At 51.1% G+C, this 21,672-nt stretch overlaps 1 non-coding gene and 2 pseudogenes across 1 annotated transcript; 1 reads left to right on the top strand and 2 right to left on the bottom strand.

The window, feature by feature from the left end:
• Nucleotides 1-358: 358 nt before the first annotated feature.
• On the bottom strand, nt 359-516 carry LOC147797283 (5.8S ribosomal RNA). The gene has a single exon (XR_015427277.1). It is a non-coding gene; the product is annotated as a 5.8S ribosomal RNA (ribosomal RNA).
• A 399-nt stretch (nt 517-915) lies between these two features.
• LOC147797282 (small subunit ribosomal RNA) lies at nt 916-2,715 on the bottom strand (annotated as a pseudogene).
• A 7,634-nt stretch (nt 2,716-10,349) lies between these two features.
• LOC147797281 (large subunit ribosomal RNA) lies at nt 10,350-12,545 on the top strand (annotated as a pseudogene).
• Nucleotides 12,546-21,672: the final 9,127 nt, after the last annotated feature.

Below are 21,672 nucleotides of genomic sequence, written 5' to 3'. Positions count from 1 at the left end.
CAATAGGCCTCGCCCTCGTCTCTCTCTCTCCTCCTGGGGGCCAACCCGGCGCTTCTGTGGCTGCCAGGAAGGGGGCCCCCCTCAGCGGCCCGTCCGCGCGGACTTTCTTTTCTCTCTTGGCGCTCGGCGCCCGCTCCCTTTCCAGCGGTCCACGCCGAGATCTGCCACAGGGCCGGCGGCTTTCGGTCCCTGCTGGCGGGGGGACGACTGGCGATCGTGGGTGGGGTGGATACTCAGCACCGACCTGCCACGCCACGGCGGACTCCCCCGGGGAGTGACCCAGACTCCGCCCAGCAGCTGCCGGCCGGCGCTCTCGCGCTACGGCCCCTCCCGGGCGCAGCGATTGCAAAGCTCAATGCAACCCTCAGGCGGACGAGGCCCGGGCTGTTGGGGGGCCCGGGCCGCCATATGCGTTCGAAATGCCGATGATCACAGCGTTATGCAATTCACACTGATTCTCGCAGCTCGCTGCGTTCTTCATCAGCGCACGAGCCGAGTGATCCACCGCCAAGAATTGCCTATCGTTTGGGGGTTTGGCTCTGTCCATCACCTCTGATAACTGCACCGATGGCCCAGGCGCGGAGCATCCAGGTCTTTTGGAAACCGATATAAAAAAAAAGTAAAAAAAAAAAAAAACACCGACGGGAGCCAAGCCGAGCGGGGACCGGTCGCCTCTCGCGGGGCGGCCCCCTTGGCCGCTCTGACCGCGTCTCACCGATCACCCCAGTCCATTAAAGGCCGAGCCCCGGCGTCCTGAGGCCCCGGCAAGCGCCGGGAGTCCTGCGCCAACTCTGCACGGGCTTCGGCGCACTTCGGCGTGGGCCACTCCCGCCTAAACCGGAAGACAGCACAGTAGCCGGCCTCTCTGCCTCGGCGGACGGAAGGGGGCCGGCTGGGCACGCTCTCTCTGCTCGGTAATGATCCTTCCGCAGGTTCACCTACGGAAACCCTGTTACGACTTTTACTTCCTCTAAATCATCAAGTTCGATCGTCTTCAGGGCGCACAAGTGAGGCGCCTGGGGGCCCCGCCGCGGCCCGCCCGAGGATCTCACTGAACCATTCAATCGGTAGTAGCCACGGCCGGTGTGTGCAAAGGGCAGGGACGTAATCAACGCGAGCTGATGACTCGCCCTTACTGGGAATTCCTCGTTCAAGGGAGACAGTTGCAACTCCCTATCCCAAGCACGAATGAGGCTCAACGGATTGCCCAGACATTCCGGCCAATGGCAGCTACCTGCCGATCCCTTCAGTGTAGCGTGCATGCGGCCCCGAACATCTAAGGGCATCACAGACCTGTTATTGCTCAATCTCGCGTGGCTGAACGCCACTTGTCCCTCTAAGAAGTCAGCGTCCGGCGCGGCGGCCGGCGCGACTATTTAGCAAGCCAGAGTCTCGTTCTTTATCGGAATTAACCAGACAAACCGCTCCACCAACTAAGAACGGTCACGCACCACCACCCACACAATCAAGAAAGAGCTCTCAATCTGTCAATCCTCACTGTGTCCGGGCCGGGTGAGTTTCCCCGTGTTGAGTCAAATTAAGCCGCAGGCTCCACTACTGGTGGTGCCCTTCTGTCAATCCCTTTACGTTTCAGCTTTGCAACCATACTTCCCACGGAACCCAAAGACTTTGGTTTCCCGAAGACTGCCCGCCGCGTCATTGGAGTAACGCCGGCAGATGGCCATTCGGCATCGTTTTGGTTAGAACTAGGGCAGTATCTGATCGCCTTCGAACCTCTAACTTTCGTTCTTGATTAATGTAAACATTCTTTGCAAATGCTTTTGCAGGCGGTTTTCTTGCGGCGATCCAAAAATTTCACCTCTCACACCGCAATACGAATACCCCTCTCAGTCCCTCTTAATCATTACCTCGAGTTCCGAAAATCAACGCAATAGAACCGAGGTCCTATTCCATTATTCCATGCTCTGCTGTCCAGGCGGTCGGCCTGCTTTGAAAAATCCATTTTTTTCAAAGTAAACGTTCCGGCCGCTTTCGGCACTCAGTCAAGAGAACCGGGCGGAGACCGAGAGGAAGGCCAGGCGGGCAGTGGTGTGCCTTGCGGCGGACCGCCAGCCTGCGCCCAAGATCCAATACGAGCTTTTTAACTGCAGAAATTTGAATATACGCTATTGGAGCTGGAATTGCTGCGTCTGCTGGCACCAGACTTGCTCTCCTATATATCCTGGTTAAAGGATTTCAAGTGTACTCATTCCAGTGACAGGGCCTCGGAAGAGTGCTGTATTGCTATTTTTCGTCACTACCTCCCCGTGTCGGGAGTGGGTAATTTGTGCACCTGCTGCCTTCCTTGGATGTGGTAGCTGTTTCTCAAGCTCCCTCTCCGGAATCGAACCCTGATTCTCCGTTACCCGTTACGACCATGGCAGGCGCATAACGTACCATCGAAAATTGATAGGGCAGACATTCGAAGGATCCGTCGCCCTAGCAAGGACCGTGCGATCGGCCAGGTAATCCAGAGTTCACCAACAGAGCTGGGACGGGCCCTGGTTGGTCTTTTTCCTAATAAGAGCACGCCTCCCGTAAGGTCGGCGCTTGCTGGCATGTATTAGCTCTAGAATTACCACAATTATTCATGTAGGGGGAACCGTAACGGATTGAATGAGCCATCCGCAATTTTGCTTGGTAAAGCTTTTGCTGAGCCATTCATGGCTTAATCTTTGAGACAAGCATATGACTACTGGCAGGATCAACCAGGTATCCCTCGGGGCCAGGGCCCGCCACCTCGGGCCCTCCTGACTGCTCGGCCAAGCAGCGGCTGCCGGGCCGCGGCGCTGGAGTCCTGCCCGTCTCTGTATTCGCTTGCCGCCCGGCCTCCGCTCCCTCCGGCCCGCCGCCGGTCCCTCGCCCACTCCGGCCCTGGCGGCACTTCCTCTCCTTCCGCGGGCGCGCGGGTGGCCGCTGGAATGCCGCCCGCCGCCTGGTGCGCCGGTCTCCTCTCGCCTTGATCCTGCAGGGGGTGGCCAGAGCAGCCGGGAGGCTGGCTCGGCTGAGCTCCCTCCGTCAGGGAGGTCCCCGGTCGGGGATCTTGCCCCGAGGCGGCAGCTCGGCGGGACCGCAGGGCGGGCCGGTCCCTCCGCTCCGCGGAAGGTGCTGGGCCGTTCCGGCCGTCGCAGATATTGCTGCTTCGGGGCAGCGGTGAGCCCGCCGCTCTCCAAGTGACCCTGGCTCCCCTCTCCCTCGCTCTCTCCCGCTCGCTCGTCCCCAGCGGGCCGGGCTGCCGCTCCAGCCCCTCCCGAAGGCTTGTGGCCACGTACCACCGCACCTTCCGTCCCGGGTCCGGCAAAACTGCGCCCCCGGGAACGGCCTTTCCGACACCTTTCGGCAAGGCCGGGCGGGCAAGGCCGACGCTCTTCTGGGCATGAAAGGTCGGCTGGCCGCGCCGAAAAAGCCGTTGACGGAGCACCCGCAGTGCCTCCTGGCGGGGCGGCGAGCCGCCACTTTTTCCGCACCTTCCGTCCTGGGGCTCTCCGGCAGGGCCGGCCGCGGCCCGGGAACGGCCTTTCCGACTCCTTGCGGCAAGGCCAGGCGGGCCGGCCGACGCTCTTCTGGGAATGAAGGGTCGGCTGGCCGCGCCGAAAAACACCGTTGACGGAGCGCCCGCAGTGCCTCCCGGCGGGGCGGCGAGCCGCCATTTTCGTCGAGCCGCTCCAGAGCGGGGCTTGTCCAGACCCCAGGGGGAATTGCTCCGGAGGCTTGGGCTCGACTGTGTAGGAATTGCCGTATTGTATGGACAATCTATGGCTGTATTGATTTCTGGCAGCTCAAGCTGAGCTCGAGACCACCCCCCCTATAAATAGGCAAACCAGGGAGTGGGGGTTAAGGTCCAAAACGCTCTCGTTGAAATACGCACGTTTTGGGCCCAACCTGTCCCGGCCCAAAGCCCTCTCAGATGCCTTGGGTGGGCCAGCGAGCCGATGGACGGCAGGCAGGAGGTGCCTGGGCCGCTCTCCGCGGGCAACCCCGGACATCCAAACCTCTCGGACCAGGTTTTCCGAGGAAGGTGATTCACCGCGCCGCACCACCGCCCCGCCGGCCTGGAGCCGTTTTCGCCCGGGGAAGCGTGTCGGAAATGCACGGCTTTAGGGGGACGGCGTGCGGCTGCGGCGGTTTTTTTTCCCAGGACGACAATTTGTCGCTTCGCACCACCAGTCCCAACCGCTCCGGAATCGGGCTTGTCCAGACCCGAGGGGGAATCGCTCCGGAGCCTTGGGCTCCACCGGTTGGGAATGGCCGTATCGTATGGACAATATATGGCTGTACTGATTGCTGGCAGCTAGAGCTGAGCTCGAGACCACCCTCCCCCCATATAAATAGGCAAACCAGGGAGTGGGGATTAAGGTCCAAAAGGTTTTGGGCCCAACCAGTCCCGGGGCAAAACCCTCTCACAGGCCTTGGGTGGGCCGGCGAGCCGATTGATTGCAGGCTGGAGACGCCCGGCCCGTTCAGCTGCACGGAACCCCGCACATCTAAACCTCCCAGACCAGGTTTTCCGAGGAAAGCAATTCACTACGCCGCAGCAACCGCGCCCTAGAGTTGGGTTCGCCCGGGGAACCGCCCCGGAGCTTGGCACTCGATGGTGTCGGAAATGCACGGCTTTAAGCGGAAAGTGTATGGCTGCAGCAGTTTTCCGAGGATAACAATTCACTGCGCCGCACCGACCGTCCCGCCGCTCCGAAGCTGGCTTTGCCCAAGAAACCGCTCTCGAGCTTTGGACTCGATCGTATTGGAAATGCACGGCTTTACGCGGCGGGTGGGGCCGAGTCGGGTTTTGCGCCTGAGTCGAAGCAAGACCGGAGATTTGCCATTTCGCGGCAACGGAGTCTGAGGAAGAAATCTTCAGCGGGCGCCCAAGTAACGCTCCCCGTCTGGCACCCGCAGTGGGACCGACACCGCCCGCTGCGGGATGCCGCCCTCGGGCTGGAGGCCCCAGTTCATCCCTGCCGAACAGCTGATCGCACGATGGCATTGGGACCGACTTGGCAACTTGGCACCCGGGCGGTACTCCTCGAGAGCCCTTCTGCGGGGTACACTATTAACCCTGGATTTCAAGTCAGTTTGGGGCTGCCGCATCAGACATGCAGCCCAGCAGCCAATCCTCAGCCACCGGGGAAGCGCCTGTTCACTCCGCCTTCAGTTCCGGCAGGCCCTCCTCCGGCTGCACCCGCTCCACTGCCGAGTCCGGGACACCTCCGGCCCACCAGCGACGGGGCCCCGCCGGGGGGCCCTCCCGCCGCACCTGCCACTGGTCATCCCCGGTCACAAAAGCCTCCAAGTTCGGTCCACCCGAGGGCCACTGGGCGCCGGCCGGCCCTCTGCGCTGGACCTATTCCCCCTGCTGCTGGACCCCACCACCCCTGCCTCCCTGCCACCCTATCCCTATGAGCTCGAGACCACCCTCCCCACTATAAATAGACAAATCAGGGAGTGGGGGTTAAGGTCCAAAATGCTCTCTTTTAAATACGCACGTTTTGGGCCCAACCTGTCCCGGGGTAAAGCCCTCTCAGAGGCCTGGGGGGCAGGTGAGCCGATGAACGGCAGGCTGGAGACGCCCGGTCCACTCAGCTGCAGGTAACCCCCGCACATACAAACCTCTCGGACCAGGTTTTCCGAGGAAGGCAATTCACCGCGCCGCAGCAACTGCACCACCGCCCTAGATAGGGGTTCGCTCGGGGAACCGCCCTGAGGTTGGCGCTCAACCGTGTCCAAAATGCACTGTTTTAAGCGGACAATGTGTGGCTGCAGCAGTTTTCGGAGGATAACAATTCACCGCGCAGCACCAACCGTCCCGCCGCTGCGGAGCTGGCTTAGCCGGAGGGACCGCTCTTGAGCTTTGGGCTCGATCGAGTTGGAAATGCATGGGTTTACGCGGACGATGTGTGGCTGCCCCGGTCTCTAGCAGCTCAAGCTGAGCTCGAGACCACCCTTCCCCCTATAAATAGGCAAACCAGGGAGTGAGGTTCAGGTCCAAAATGCTGTCATTGAAATACGCACGTTTTCGGCCAAACAGGTCCCGGGGCAAAGCCCTCTCAGAGTCCTGGGCGGAGCCGCCTGGCCCGCGTGGCCGCAGGGAACCCCGGACGTCCGAACCTCTCGGGCCCAGTTTTCCGCGTATGGGGATTCACCGCAACGCACCGCTGGTCCCACGGGCCAAGAGCCTGCCGCCCGGCCTCCGGATGTCTCCTTCGCTGCACCGTCGGAGGATTTCTCAGGCCGGGCCAGGGCCGCAGGGCCTCGCGGCGTGCCTCACGCCGCCAGCGGCAGGCTGGGGACCCGCCAGGAAATCAGATTTGGGCGGGTCAAATTTCGGCCATGCTGACGGAGACACCCTCCCCCTATTAAAAGCAAACCAGGGAGTGAGGGTTAAGGTCCAAAATGCTCTCATTGAAATACCACGTCATTACGAATTTCTCCCACTTAAAAATCTTTCAAATCTCCACATCCTTTTCGAAGAAAAGATTAATGGTAGCACGTCTCCTTGAGGGTAAAAATATCTATCCAATCACTCAACATCAAACCAATCCAGACTTTCCTCGTACCGCTGGCCAGTCTATTAACTTGGCATTGCCCCACCAATGACTATGCCATAGAACCATGGTCAACCATGGGCCAACCATGGGCCAGATAAGTTCAAACTGCAGTGAATGGCTCCTCTGGGAGTATTTTATACAAACTGCTCACAGAAAATTATAATAAGGGGGAAAAAGTGGCCTACATTTACATGTACACAGTAAAAGAGTTTACCAGTACATGAGATTTGTGTGTAGGCCAATTGTGCATTTTTGCTACATGATGCACTATTGTAGCGTTTTAACCGCTCAGTCTTTGCAGAGCAAAACTCTGTGCGGTATAACTTGGTTATTAATGGATTTGTCATCTACTTAAATATGAACGACCCGAAGCAATTCTCTGAAATTGCCAAAATGGTTAAGCTCTTGGTTATTAGATCGTCAGACCGTGGGTTCGAATCCCATCGGTGACTTTTATTTTCCCAAAGCTTGCTGTCAGTCAGTAGCTATAAGAGACTCTAATTCAACCCCGCCAAATACCAACAATACCTTAGCCCACAGGATAAGCTCTTCTCCTGGGACTGTCCGCGAAGTCCAGGTGAGCGCCTTAGTACAGGTTCGAGATGTATGGCCGACTCGGCGGCCAGGGCTTAGGGGTTTGTCTCGGTTTCCACCCTTGCATGGTCGCTCAAACTCTTTTTAGAGTTAAATGGATGGGCAGGGAGGAAGTGTGGTGGGCCGGGAACCCCAAGATCGCAGAAGAGTCCTATATGGAAGCCGGTAACTGCGATTCTTGCAAATTTCAGGAGTCCCTGCGCCTGAATGCTTGGTCAACACCACATAACTTTTACATATTTCCCTCAACTTTTTTTTTTATTTCGTGAGGGCAAAACTCTTCAGGCAATTTTTCGGGTAAAATACACGGATAACTTTTTTATTCATAATCTTGATTTTTTAGATGTTTGACAATAAAACCGATTTCAACCGTGTTGGGGTCCATTTCTGCCCAGTGATCTCAATCGAAAAAACAGTGACATATCTTTATAGTGAATTTTTATCATTGACGGTGCAAGAGAAACAGATCAAGGGCCGGCACTGTCTGGCAACACTCGCCTGCTTATTTCATTGATGGAAAAATATTTAGTCTAATTTGCTTTCTTTTAACTGCAGAATCATTTGATATTTTCAAACAGAAATCCTCACAAAAGACATGCATGTCCAACTTGTATTGGATTAATCTTCTTGCGTCACGCCAACAGATCTGCTCCCCCAAATACAAGCACAAAACTGGTCAAACAAAAACAAACAAACAAACAATCCCTATAGTTCTTTTAATTTCAACAACAGAAAATGACAGAGAATCCACTGGATGTCGAATCAGTAAAGATTTTGGTTTTACCCTAATCACGTCCCAAAAGCTCTATACAGCCTCTGTATCACGGCGCACTCCATTCAGTTTTGTTTTTATCTCCACGTAACCCACGTCACATTTAATTTTGGCAAGACCAAAACTTCATGTTGTCATTTATATCTAGAGCCTCACTGGCCCGAACTTTTATAACAGTATTCGAGTTACAAAAAGGGACAAGAGAAAAAAGTCACCCAAGTTACGTGGTCAAGAATATGTCTCTGTTCAAACTCAAATAGAAAACCACCAAAATTTACCTGCCATTTCTCAAAACTTAAGAGAATATCAAATGCAAGTATCGACTATTCCGTATTTCACTAGGTGCTGTGCATGAAAACGGCATGATGAAACCCCGTGTTTGGAGTTACGATGAACTCCAGCAAAACATCTGTGATTGTACACACACAACACAAAGTTGGCGCATATCTTCCTTTTTCTTCAACTCGTGTGCGATTTGTCTAAAATGTACTTTTTTATTCAACCGCCGGCCTTCAGAATGAATACCTTGACTTAACACTGGCTTGTACACAGACTGACGCATGTGAAATGGCATAAACGATGACGTGATCTTGTGATTTATAAATAAAATGTAACTTGGACAAAGGAGCAAGATGACTTGTCAAAGAAGATATTAGATTTGGACCATCTGAATTTCCAACTTTTTATTTCAATGACAGCTACAATTAAATTGTTTTCATGTAAACCCTCAAAATGCACCTTTCTGTCTCAGTTAACCTTGCTTTCAACTTTTGTTTCACTATTTTCAAAGGGTGCTCTAATTGATGCCTGTTTTATTTTCACGGTAACGAGCATTCCCATATTCAAGCGAAACCAGCCAAGCTTTCCCAGTTAGGGTTGGGGCTAGGGTTAGGATAATAGGGTTGGGGTTAGGGATAGGGTTGGGGTTACAGATAGGTATAGGGTAAGGGTTAGGGTTGGGATTGTGGTTAGGGTAAGGTTTAGGATAATAGGGAGGCAGCATCGCCGCCGCGTGAGCGGCTTCTGGGAGAGGGGTGCCGCCACTCGGGTGGCGGGAGGCGGGGGTGGTGGGGTCCAGCAGCGGGGGGAGAAGGTCAGCGCCGCCCGGTGGCTCTCGGGCGGACCGGACTTGGAGGAGGAGCGGAGGAGCGGGAGCAGCCGGAGGAGGGCATGCCGGAACTGACGGCGGAGTGAACGAGCGCTTCCCCGGTGTCTGAAGATTGGCTGCTGGGCGGCATGTCTGACGCGGCCGCCCCAAACGGACTCGAAATCCACGGTTAATAGTGTACCCTGCAGGAGGGCTCTAGGGGAGTTGCCAAGTCGGTCCCAGTTCCATCGTGCGATCAGCTGTTCGGCACGGATGAACCATGGCTTCCATCCCGAGGGTGGCATCTTGCAGTGGGCGGCGTCGGTCCTGCCGTAGTTGCCGGACGGAGAGCGTTACGTGGGCGCCCGCTGAAGATTTTTTCCTCGGACTTCGTTGACCGCGAAAGGTCACATATCCAGTTACGCTTCGACTCGGGCGCAAAAACCGAATCGGACCCATCGTGAACGATTCGGTGAGGCACCCTAGCTAGCAAGAGCGTCTCTCGTCGGGGACTGTTGGGCCCGAAACGCAACGTGCGTATTTCAATGAGAGCATTTTTGACCTTTACCCCCACTCCCTGGTTTGCCTATTTATAGGGGGGAGGGTGTCTCCGTCAGCATGGCCGAAATTTGACCCGCCCGAATCCGATTTCCTGGTGGATCCCCGGCCCGGCCTGAAAAATCCCCCAGACGGTGCGGCGAAGGAGACACCAGCCGGCCGAGCGTCAGGCTCGTTGGCCCGTGCGACCCGCGGTGCGTCGCGGTGAATCCTCATCCGTGGAAAACCGGGTACGAGAGGTTCGGATGTGTGGGGTTTCCTTCGGCTGACCTGTCCACTCCGCCCAGGACTCTGAGAGGGCTTTGCCCCGGGACCTGTTGGGCCCAAAACGTGCGTATTTCAATGAGAAATCCGGCTAGGATGATATGGGAATCCCGGCAGGGTGCTGTCTCCATGCGAAGGGCCGGGTCACTCCCCGGGGATTCCGCCGTGGCGTGACAGGTCGGCGCTCAGTATCTGGCCCACCCAAGAGCGCCGGTCGTCCCCCCGAGCCGAACAAGAAAGACACGGGCGGCCTCCAGGGAGCACGCCGGAAGGAGGCCAGGTAGGGCAGGCCAAGAGAAAAAAAGGGGAGGCCCGGCCCCGCCAGCGGGGACCGAGTGCCTCCGGCTCCGTGGCAGATCTTGGCGTGGACCGCTGGAAAGGGAGCGGGCGCCGAGCGCCGAGAGAGAGAAGAGAGCACGCGCAGACGGGCCGCGGAGGGGGCCCCTTCCTGGTAGCCGCCGATGCGCCGGATGTGCCCCTGAGAGGCAAGAGAGAGAGAGAGAGAAAGAGAGAGAGACGAGGCCGAGGCCTATTGCGAACCCATCGACCTCAGGTCGGGCGAGAAGAAACTAACCAGGATTCCCCAGTCGCGGCGAGCGAAGCAGGAAGAGCCCAGCGCCGAATCTCTGGGCCCCCAATGGGCCCGCGGGAACTGTGGCGTAGGGAAGGCCGGTCCGGCGGTCGCGGCGGGGCCGAGGTCCTTCTGATCGAGGACCCTCTGTCCCGTGGCGGGTGTCAGGCCCCTGCAGTCGCCTTCCAGGTGGCGACCAGGGCTTCCGGGAGTCGGGTTGTTTTGTAGGGCAGCCCAAAGGCGGGTGGTAAACTCCATCCAAGTCTAAATACCGGCACAAGACCGATAGAGCACAAGTACCGTAAGAGAAAGTTGAAAAGCACTCTGAAGAGAGAGTTCAAGTGTACGTGAAGCCACCGAGAAGCAAAAGGGAAGGCTGCACAGATCGGGCCCAGGATATTCAGCGCGGCCGGCGCGGTGCCCGCCGCAGCCCCACACCCCCCTCGCTGGGGGGGGGGGCGGCCCGGGGGTGCTTCCCCTTCCGGCCGCGTGCACTTCTCCCGGGTGCGGCGCCCGCGACTGGCTGGGCATCCGGGCCGGCTGAGGCCAGCCGGTTTGGGTTCCTCCGGCCACCCTGGTCCCCCGACGGTGGGGGGGGGGCTGGTCGGAGAGCCTAGAGACCGGCCGTGGTCGCGCCTGCCGCCCGGCCGAGGAAGGGACGACGTGCCGCGCGTGCTGCGCCAGTCCGCGCGCCGCCGCCTCCCCGTGGCGGAAGCGGTCCCCGGCCGGGCCGGTGTCGGCCGCACCAAGGCTCCCCGGGTCCGCGGGCGATTGTCGCAAGCCCTGCCGACCCGTCTTGAAACACGGACCAAGGAGTCTATCGGGCCCGCGAGTCGGGGGGCCGCCAGGCGAAGCTTCGAGGCGCAACGAGAGTAAAGGCCGGCCAGGGCCCGGCCCAGGCGGGATCTGGCCGCACAGCGACAGGCGCACCGCCACCCCGCCTCAAGCCCCCCGCGGCTACGGCGGAGGAAGAGCGGGCACGCTAGGAACCGAAAGAGGGTCAACTATGCCCGAGCAGGACCAAGCCCGAGGAAACTCTGGTGGAGGTCTGCAGCGACTCTGACGTGCGATTCGATCGTCCGACTTGGGTATAGGGGCGAAAGACTAATCCAACCGTCTAGTAGCTGGTTCCCTCCGAAGTTTCCCTCAGGATAGCCGGCGCCCGGGAGAGAGAGAGCAGTTGCATCCGGTAAGCGAACGATTAGAGGCTTTGGGGCCGAAACGACCGCAACCTATTCTCAAACTTTAAATTGGTGCGGGGCCCGACCCACCTGCTCGGGCCGGGCCCTCAATGCACGGGCGCCCAGTGGGCCATTCTTGGTAAGCAGGACTAGCCCTGAAAATGGATGGCGCTGAGCGTGCCGCTCACACCCGGCCGTCGGGGCAGAGAGCGAGTGGGACCGCCGCCCGAGTGGTACGCCCTGACGAGGACGGAAACCTCGTGCGGAGCAAAAGGGCAAAAGCTCGTTTGATTTTGATTTTCAGTATGAATACGGACCGTGAAAGCGTAGCCTATCGATCCTTTTGAGCTTGAAGGAAGAGGTGTCAGAAAAGTTACCACGGGGATAACTGGCTTGTGGCAGCCAAGCGTTCAGCGCGACGTTGCTTTTTGATCCTTCGATGTCGGCTCTTCCTATCATTGCGAAGCAGAATTCGCCAAGCATTGGATTGTTCACCCACCAATAGGGTACGTGAGCTGGGTTTAGACCGTGGTGAGACAGGTTAGTTTTACCCTACTGATGAGAGGTCGCCGCCACGGCAATCCTGCTCAGTACGAGAGGAACCGCAGATTCGGACCCCTGGTTCAGGCACTCGGTCGAGAGGCCGGTGGTGCGAGGCTACCACCCGAAAGATTACGGCTGAATGCCCCTAAGTCGAAATCTCTGCCGGTGAGCGGTGACGCCGCCGGCGTCCTGCCCGAGGGTGGCCAGCATCAGCACCCGACCGCTCTTGCCTTGGGAGGCCGGGTCGACCCCCGTCGACTCCTACCGCGGCCCATGCCCGACGGCCGGGAGCTCTGGCGGAAGCCGAAGCGCCGTCTCGAGAGGGACGCCAGATCACCTGCAGACCACTTAGGTATGGATCGGGGTGTCATACCCAGTACAGCAGCTGCTTCGCTGCGATCCGAGGGATTTGCCCACGTCGCAGGCGGGTCGATCCTGGTGGGCCGGGTCGGACGACGTGCCGCGGAGGAGGCACCGTCGCCGCCGCGGGAGCGGCTTCTGGGAGAGGGGCGCCGCCATGGGGGGGGGGAAGGCAGGGGTGGTGGGGTCCAGCAGCGGGGAGATGAGGTCGAGCGCGGAGGGCCAGGCGGGACTCGGACTCAGCGGAGGAGCCAGCCGGAGGAGGGCATGCAGGAACTGACGGCGGAGTGAACGAGCGCTTCCCCGGTGGCCGAGGATTGGCTGCTTGGCTGCATATATGACGTGGCTGCCCCAAACTGACTTGAAATTCACAGTTAATAGTGTACCCCGCAGGAGGGCTCTCGGGGAGTTGCCAAGTCGGTTCCAGCGCCATCGTGCGATCAGCTATTCGGCACGTATGAACAATGGCTTCCAGCCCGAGGGCGGCATCTCGCAGCGGGCTGCGTCGGTCCCGCCGTGGGTGCCGGACGGGGAGCGTTACGTGGGCGCCCGCTGAAGATTTCCTCCTCCGACTTCATTGACCGCGAAAGGGCGCATGTCAAGTTCCGCTTCGACTCGGGCGCAAAAACCGACTCGGCCCCACCCGTGAATGCATCGGTGAGGCACGCTAGCTCGCAAGAGCGTCTCTCGACGGGGTCTGTTGGATCCGAAACGTTACGAATTTCTCCCATTTAAACGAATCCGAGTTAGACCTCTGTGACTCGGAACGAAAACATCCATTCTGAAATGACAGCTTTCCCCAGTGGACACTTTTTATCGCCCCCTGGTGGTGATAAACCAGTAGTCCTATGCTTTTGACCTCTGCTAAAGATACCAGTCCTTGGTACAAAGTGAATGACAGATTTGTGCCATCCTTTGCTGGTTGTGGTCATTCATTGCTGGATTGATTACTGGCTTGATGTTGCGTAGTGATATGAAAATCAAAAAAATAAGAATTCAGAATTCATTCTCAGGTACATTTATAATCTATATGAAATGTTTGGTGCACATGTAATGAGGCAATATGTAACAAAGTAACAATCATTTGCAAACTGAATATCAATGAGAAAATTGTGTCATCATTTAAAATAAAATATTCTGGGGCCTTTTGTTCCTTTCATGATGGAGTCTCCAAGAGTAAATTGGCTGCCATATAAGGGCAAGGTTAAGGTGATTTCTTCATCTTCATCATCCATCATTTTACAGTCTTGGTGCAGTTCTCAAAATGTTCAGTTTCTAAAGAAGGCAAAATGACAGGAAAATTCTCAGTTGGAAGTCGCGTCCAGGTATTCCATGAGTTGGGAAGATGGTGTGCAGCTAAAGTAGTCAAAGATGACGAATGGTCATACCTAGTGAGTTTTATTGGATATACTGGGCGTGACATCTGGGTGGATGAACGTAACGTAAGACATCCAGTACCTCCCTAGGAAGAGTATCATCAGAGACGTAAGTAACATGCTCATGTTCCATTTTAACATTCAATTGTTGGTCTACCGGTATATCCGAAAGAAATATGATTTAAAAATTAATATGTATTTCCAAAAGATACCAGTACTTGTAGAAAGAATTAATGAATAAATAACAAATTTGTTATTTCCTTGTAAATGCACTGTACATGTTTCTGAAAGAAAAACCCACTTAGGAAGGATTAGTAAATCGGAATATTTGCGGCAGGCAAGTTTTCTGTGGTACATATAAAAAATTGTTACCTGTTGATGTAATGAAATGCCATAAAACCCTAGAAAGATATTTTAAAAGTCGTCCCGTCTTCATAAATCACAGATTTCTACCTTTGAATATTTTACAGTTTAACACCGGTGAGCATTACAGCCAACAAATCGTATATCTTTGTTACAGAAAACCGCAGGCAAGCCACAAGAAAATCACTGTTGCAAAAGTGTTAAAGGAAGCAGTACAGTTTATGAGAGAGTGTCAGCAAGGCGACCAGGTTGAAACAAGTGATGGACACAAAGACACTATTCTAACAGTGGATCCCTTCAAAAGGATCTTTGTCCTGCAAGATGGAACTGCATTCCATAAACCTTGAAAACATTTCATTTCCAGGTAAAGATTACTCAGATAAATGTTTTAGGGTTTCCTACATACATCTTGGTCATGCATTTTATAAACTTCTTATTCCTAAAAAATCATGGAAAAGTCATGAAATGTAGTTTTCGAGAAAATGTAGTTTTCCACGAAATGTAGTTTTCTGTGGAAACCCAGTTTTCACAACCAGGAGAGCAATTTCATAACACGTTGAATCTAGTGTTTGATTTAATTTAACAATTTTGATATGTTTTCTGTAATCTTTATATTAGTTGATGAAATCTGTCTGGACTGTATACACAGAAGTTATCTGCAAATGCATTTTTAATACATTTAAAAATTCAGAATGCAATTTTTTGATTTTTGTCATGACTCCTAAATATTGACCATTTTGTTGATATTTTGTTTTGGGATTTCCTTTAACAGAAAGTACTGATTCCAGTGAACAACCTAAGAAAGGGAGGAAAAAGAAAAAGCAACATAGAAAAGTATTATGAGATTAATGTAGAGAAAATATAAGTCTGAAAGTGCTGTTAATTGTACAGGATATTGAAAGAAATGTGCATTCATCTACATGTATTTGCTAATAAGTCCTACAAATATGGTTTTACTTTAAGAGTGAACAAACAAATGGTTCCCCAGTCGTCCTGCCACTATCCCATAATGAACCACCCAAACTAAGGGCCAGACAATATAAAGTACCATATCCTTGTCAACGAGCAAGCAGTAATTCAAAGAAAATGCCAGATATTGTGAGAGTGGCCATACACTAGAGATATCCAGTTATGGAATAGAACTTACTAAACTTAATTAACAAACTATTCGGGAAAAATTAATCAGCAACCAACACATTGTGACAAACACTTCAGTTAAAAAAAATCCCGTATGATAAGCTTCAGTAAAAAACAGAGAAGGATAAAGGTAAATCAAGACAGTCTGCTAAATGTTTCAATGTTGAATTTTTTTTATTTTTTTATTTTTACGCAAATCTAAAAGAAAACATTTGAGTACTAGTGCTCACAAGATTTCATTCTCTGAACAAGCAAAGTTATTTGGTTACTTCTGCAAAGAGTATTCAGGGCTGTCTAATGTAGAAAAACCACAAATACCTAGAAATGTGGGAAGCAAAAAAGAAGCCGAGTATCAAGCATAAAAAACAAAAACTGAAGTGGAGGATTACAACGCTAATATTGCCCCTTTTTACAGAAATCTTCAATTCAAAAATTGGATTATAACCGCATATGCCTCACGTGATTATCCCCGCATGCACAGGATCAGAGAACTGAACTCAGGGACAGGTGGACACTCGCATTCTAACCTTTGTGTCGATTGGCCTGAGCAGCCGTTTATTGAACTTGACACAGTTCAGGTTGTTCCCGCCCGAAGCTGGTGACGTGGAACTGCAAATAATTACATTGCACACAATCAAAGTATGGCTACTCAGCAATATATGAAAATAGTTCCCGTCCGAAGCTGGTGACGCAGAACAGCAACACATATCAGCAAAAGTACCGGTTCTATATATGGCAATCAGCAATTGTCAGCAATTGTTCCCGCCCGATACTAGTGACGCGGAACAGCAACTCGTATCAGCAAATACATAGAGCTATCAGCAAAAATGTATGGAAAGCAATTATCATATCAGCATTTGTTTCCGCCCAAAGCACACGGAGCGGTAAATTAATTTTGTAATGTACCTGCGCGGTGCAAAGCCTACGATATGCAAATTCATACAGCAATTGCATCTGGCAGAATGCAAAATTACCCAACTTTCATGAACAAATTAACAAGGATTTACTCCAGCATACAATAACTTGGGCCAACCATCAAACGCTTGTATCAGACAGCAATTTCCACGAGGTGCGGCCCGACGTGGGCTTACACTGGGTTGCTGGAATAACGGGCAAGTAATGAGCATTTTCAACAACCACTTACAGATATTCATGTCAAACGACAGAAATTAGTGAGTACGAAATGGCTTTTCTTAATTTGGCTGTTAATAATCTAGTGACCCCCCCGACAAAGGAAGGGGTAGGGCCTTTCCTTTCGGCACATTCCCATAAGTGTCGTAAATAAGAAAAAAAACAGTGCCTTGAAACCGAGGTCAATTTGCGGTCCCTGAATGAAATTCAAGCCAAACGGGCTTGTTGCTGAATGAAGTCGGCAACATGACCGCCGCCAAATAGACCTCAGGTGGTGGTATTAAGGGGAGATGCAACAGGCAAACAATATGGCGCCAGGGCTTGGTAGAAGTTGTCGAGAATGAACGAACAACTATCATCAGTCAAATGGAATTCGTCCGCATGATATACCGCCGCGGACGACCACTGGATATGGGGGTGCCAAATAACACCCCTATGAGCGTTTCGAAATAATGAATGAACGTACGCGTTCATCGAACGTCGCGTACGCTCGAGGGAACTCTGCTTTAAGGCGTGAGGGTAAGTTTGGCTGGGCAGTAACTCAGAATAAAAAATGACAGTATGCAGCAGTGCTTCTCTGGTCAAATTGGTGCACTGCCGTCCTAGAATACTCAGTAAATGTTTGTGTACAAGCCCCAGGTCGTTGGCGCCAAACTACAGGATGATGACGTCAGGTAAGATCGGAACTGCCGACCACGCTTCCAACAGGAAATCAGAGAAATGGAACATCTGGAGTCTTTGCCGTCCCATCCAGTGGATATAGGCCAGCCGATTAAGACGCTCTCCCCAGGGCGATGACCCCGCCACCCGAGCACACCAGCACACAGAGCCGTCCCCAACGACCCACACAGTTGGCTTGGCAGGGGCCAATTCTCGCGAGAAAAATGAAAAGAAAATCGGAACAAATCACGAGCAAAGTACTTAAGCTAATACAACATGTAACGTTCAATGGAAAATAGCTGGGGGAATCCGAATGTAACGTCAGTAACCCCTAGACTACCAACGCCCCAAAATTTGAACATCATCCTCAGACACACCTGCAATAGCCGCAGACGTAGCTACCCCTATGCGAAAAGAATGAGAGGTAAATCTGGCGTCGTAAAGCCCTATAAACACAAGGGCACGACGGAGTACCAGGACAAACTGGTAACGCGTGACAGGACACCCATCAAAATTTGACAAATATGGGCCATGGGGGATGTGGAACAGGCAAGATAGGACAGAGCACATCATGTTGTGCCGGGTATGCGCTGCTGGGATGGAAACTACATAACCATGGCCATATTGATCTGTTTTCCAGTGACGTAGGATAAGTTCGACCCTTAAAGGGGAGTCTTTGACGGTAACATCAGACCGACACAAAGGGCTAGAAGATTGGTGGGATTGGGCAGTAAATTCCCCAATGCGAAGCAACCAAAAAAAAAACGCAAGTAAGAAAGCCACTCGGAAAAAGCTGAGCCTCGAAATTACTCGAGCAAACGGCATGCAAGGCTGAGACCATACGACATAAAATATCATAAGTGATAGGGCGCCGTCGGTCGCAACGACTACTAGGCCTACGACATCCCTCCAGGAAACGTTTGACCAGAGAATGCTTAGTTAAATCAGGATAACGCATTAACTGCAAATTGGAGGGGAACCCCCGAGACGCAAGAGGGGATTGTTGTGGGGGCATACCCAGATACCGACAAAAATGCAATAAATCGAACTATCTGAAGCAGAGAGGGGGAGTGCGCGGCGTCAAAACCATGGGTTTGACTTAACCATTGAAAAAGATGCCGAGCCCTCAGATAAGACAAGTTCGTGTGGGGGGGGGCACCGCGTCATGCAAAAGACTCTGGTCCTCTAACTGAAGACATTCCACAGTTCCATTGAACAGTCTAAATTTGTAAAGAAATCTGTTTGTAAATATTCCACGCTTCAAATCATGCAGGTATTTAGATATTTGGTCATTTAGTTTGAGAGTTGTTGAATCTCGTCATTGCTCTACCTTTCACTTTGAAAATATTTGACCTTTTCACATTGCAGCATTTGCAGAACTTTTTACCCTCTCAATTGTGACATAACTAAGGCTCCAACAGTCTAAATTTTCGAAGAAATCTGTTTCTGAATAGTCCTTGCTTCAAATTGAGGAGGTATGTAGATATTTGATCATTTAGTTTTGAGAGGTATTGAGTCTTTTTTTTTTGGTCTACCCTTACTTTAAAAATACTTACACATTTCACCCCATCTATTTGCTCCATTCCGATGTTTTCCCCTCTGAATTCTAACATAACTGATCACTCATAGTCCCCCAAGGCGCATAAAGGTGCTGTAGTGACTTCATTGCTAGTCTGTTTCTGTAAACTAATACAGGTATACATGTACACTGTAAAGTAGCCGTGCATATGTCCAGCAATAAGGCCAAACTACTCTGACTTCCAGTGTTCCTTTTCTCATGATTTGTGATCTTGCTGTCACTAAGGGAATAAATCACCAATGACCACACGTCTTTAACTAGGAGACAAATCCCTCTGCTGAATCTCAGAGGGAAAAACCACTCAGATGAACAAACAGAAATATTTGGTTGCTGCTGTTTGTTTGAAATTGGAATAGAACCTAATATTTGACTTTATGGAAGGTTAAACTTAGCTTCGCAAACAACTATCTCTGTATGATGTACAATGACACTTCCTACTCTTAGAGAAGTGCAGGTGTTTGCCAAGTCTGTCATCAGCGTCTTTCCACTGATGGTTCGTGTACAGATTAGGGGCCACTGAAAATTTTCTATTTTTTAAATTTTGACTTTTTCCCATTTTTTTTGATCCACCTACCCACCTTCAATTTTGATTTTAAAGGATTGAATTTTCATCCAGTACATGAACATTATACATGCATTTGATATAAATTCAAATACATGTAAACATCTGTAATGCAACTCAGTATGACAAAAGGATGGCTGGAATTGCAATAAAATGACTGCAATCGATTGTACACGCAAAAGCATGCGGTGTCCAATCCGCTCAAAAATGGATCTCCCGAGGTACGGACACCTACAGTCAATTACTGTGTCTCCACGCACATGCATATATATTTCTATTTAAACAGATACGCAGACCTAGCTCTAGCCAACAGATTTGGATGCAGTTTGCTGCTGTCTAGTTAGTCTTAGATTCAAGGTGATGAACATTTCACCGTTATTAGCAAATGGTGTTCCGAGCGTTCACTGTGTATACCAGTAGGTTTTCTATAATACGTCTGGTACCCTGCTACATTTGTGGTTGATCACCGCTGCAAGCGACCGGCTTCCAAGTCTAACAGTGAAAACCACCTCCTTCCATGATGTTTTACACTTGCATAATAATGTACTGGAAAGGTCAACCTGTTTGTATATGGAAATGAAGTTGAAAAAAATTGCATTTTTGGAATGCTTGTGTGGCGGAGCTATGTATGCATGGCGTGCACGCTACACATATTTCAGGCTAGTCAGAAATTTTTTTCTGGATTTTAATACAAAAAGTAAATTTCGATTTCAATTTATTTCCTAGACCCATCCTCCCACTTCTTAAAAAAAAGGTCAAAATTTAAAAAAACACTGAACATTTTGATTGGCCCCTTAGGAAGACCAGTGTCCATCGCAGGAAAATCAGCTGGAAAACCATTCATTCTTGCTCACTTTTTAATTCACTCATTAATTGCCTGGTCTTGTCACAGGAGGAGTACTATCACATCTTGGCTAACACGATCTACAAGATCCAAAAGGAGAGAAGCAACAGAAGAGGATGCGGGATTCAGGAGGTACTGATGCTGCCGCTGGAGGCATTCCCATGACGGCAAAAGCGCTGCTGCCCCAGCCTCAGCCTCACCACTAACTGCCCAAATCAGTATGTCCACTGGGAAAATGTAGCTTTTTCAACCAAATTATATCAGAATTATGCTGTACATAATTATATGATCTCGAAGGGTTATTTTGGTGTCAGTGTTGCTTTGGCTCAGCAATTTAAAGTGGACTGGTAGAATGGGGTGTCAGGTTGGCATAGTGACACTTTTGTCACCTTCCACTTCTATGAATCCAGCCCAGGTTTAATTTGTGGATTTTGCAGTCTTTACTTAACTTTGTGGGGTTTTCTCATCTCTATAATGATCATGGGGAGTTTTTCCTTCCACTTCTTAAACTGAACACTATCCTCATATTTGTAGTTGTAATTTGAAGTTGTAGATCGTCACATTTCTCAAGTGGTTACCAGCAGCCCTTTGAAAAACATGCTGGAAATTATATTGCTACCATCAATAAATGAAGCTAGAATTTGTATTGTTATTGTTGTTGAAATTACACAGGGGAAATTGTATTGTTTATGGTAGCAGGGCCAGGTTTCCTTCAGTGTATTTGGTCATAATACAGACTGATCGTTCGTGGTTCACTCAAGGAAGTCTGTGCACAGGTTAACATAAATTTGGTGTGTGATTTCTACTTACAGTTTTATTTCAATTCCAAACATCTGTAACTTTTTAAGTTATCACTGAATAATCAAGACATTTTTTTGTTTCTAGTTTTCTCAAGGCTTTTATTTTTTTTTCATATTTGAACAGTGATGTCACCCATAGATCATCGTGCATTTTTTATGACTGCAGATGAATTGACTCAGAGTGTGTACAAACTGCAGATGTAAAACAAAAATTGTACGATGCAAACAACGAATAAATGTATAATGCAAATGTGAATTTTAGGTTTTGAAACACATTCCATATCTCAGTATGTGGAGTGAAGATGTTAATTGTACTCATAGTCAGTAAATGTAACTAACTCAAGCTTAAAATTGTATATCTAATATGAGCTTCACTCAGTAGGTGCTTTTGGAAAATTTGTATCTCTTTTTTCTGCACACAACTGTTCTTGCTTATTGTCTTGATCAGGACTTGAACAAAGCTTTTGCCACAAATAAATTAGACTACTAATTTGGAAGACAGACTGATGGATATTTACATGTATGTAGATAGGGTCGCTGCTTGCCAAAGGGAAATCAAATGAAATGGGAAGGGGGAGGTGCAACAGCAACTCTTAAACTTGAAGGTCCCTTTTCTTCGAATGTCTGTATTTAAACAAGATATGCTCTTATTTTTATTTTTTCTAAATCCACTTTGGACAAGAGCACATGATCTGGCCATCTGTTTACACAGGTACAAGTTAATGGTTTCAAACGTCAAGCATAC

The sequence above is a fragment of the Acanthaster planci genome, linkage group LG11 (genome assembly GCF_054643075.1).
Source record: "Acanthaster planci isolate LZ-2023a linkage group LG11, COTS_SCS, whole genome shotgun sequence".
Classification (NCBI taxonomy): Eukaryota; Metazoa; Echinodermata; class Asteroidea; order Valvatida; family Acanthasteridae; genus Acanthaster; species Acanthaster planci.
This window is presented reverse-complemented; position numbering and strand designations above follow the sequence as displayed.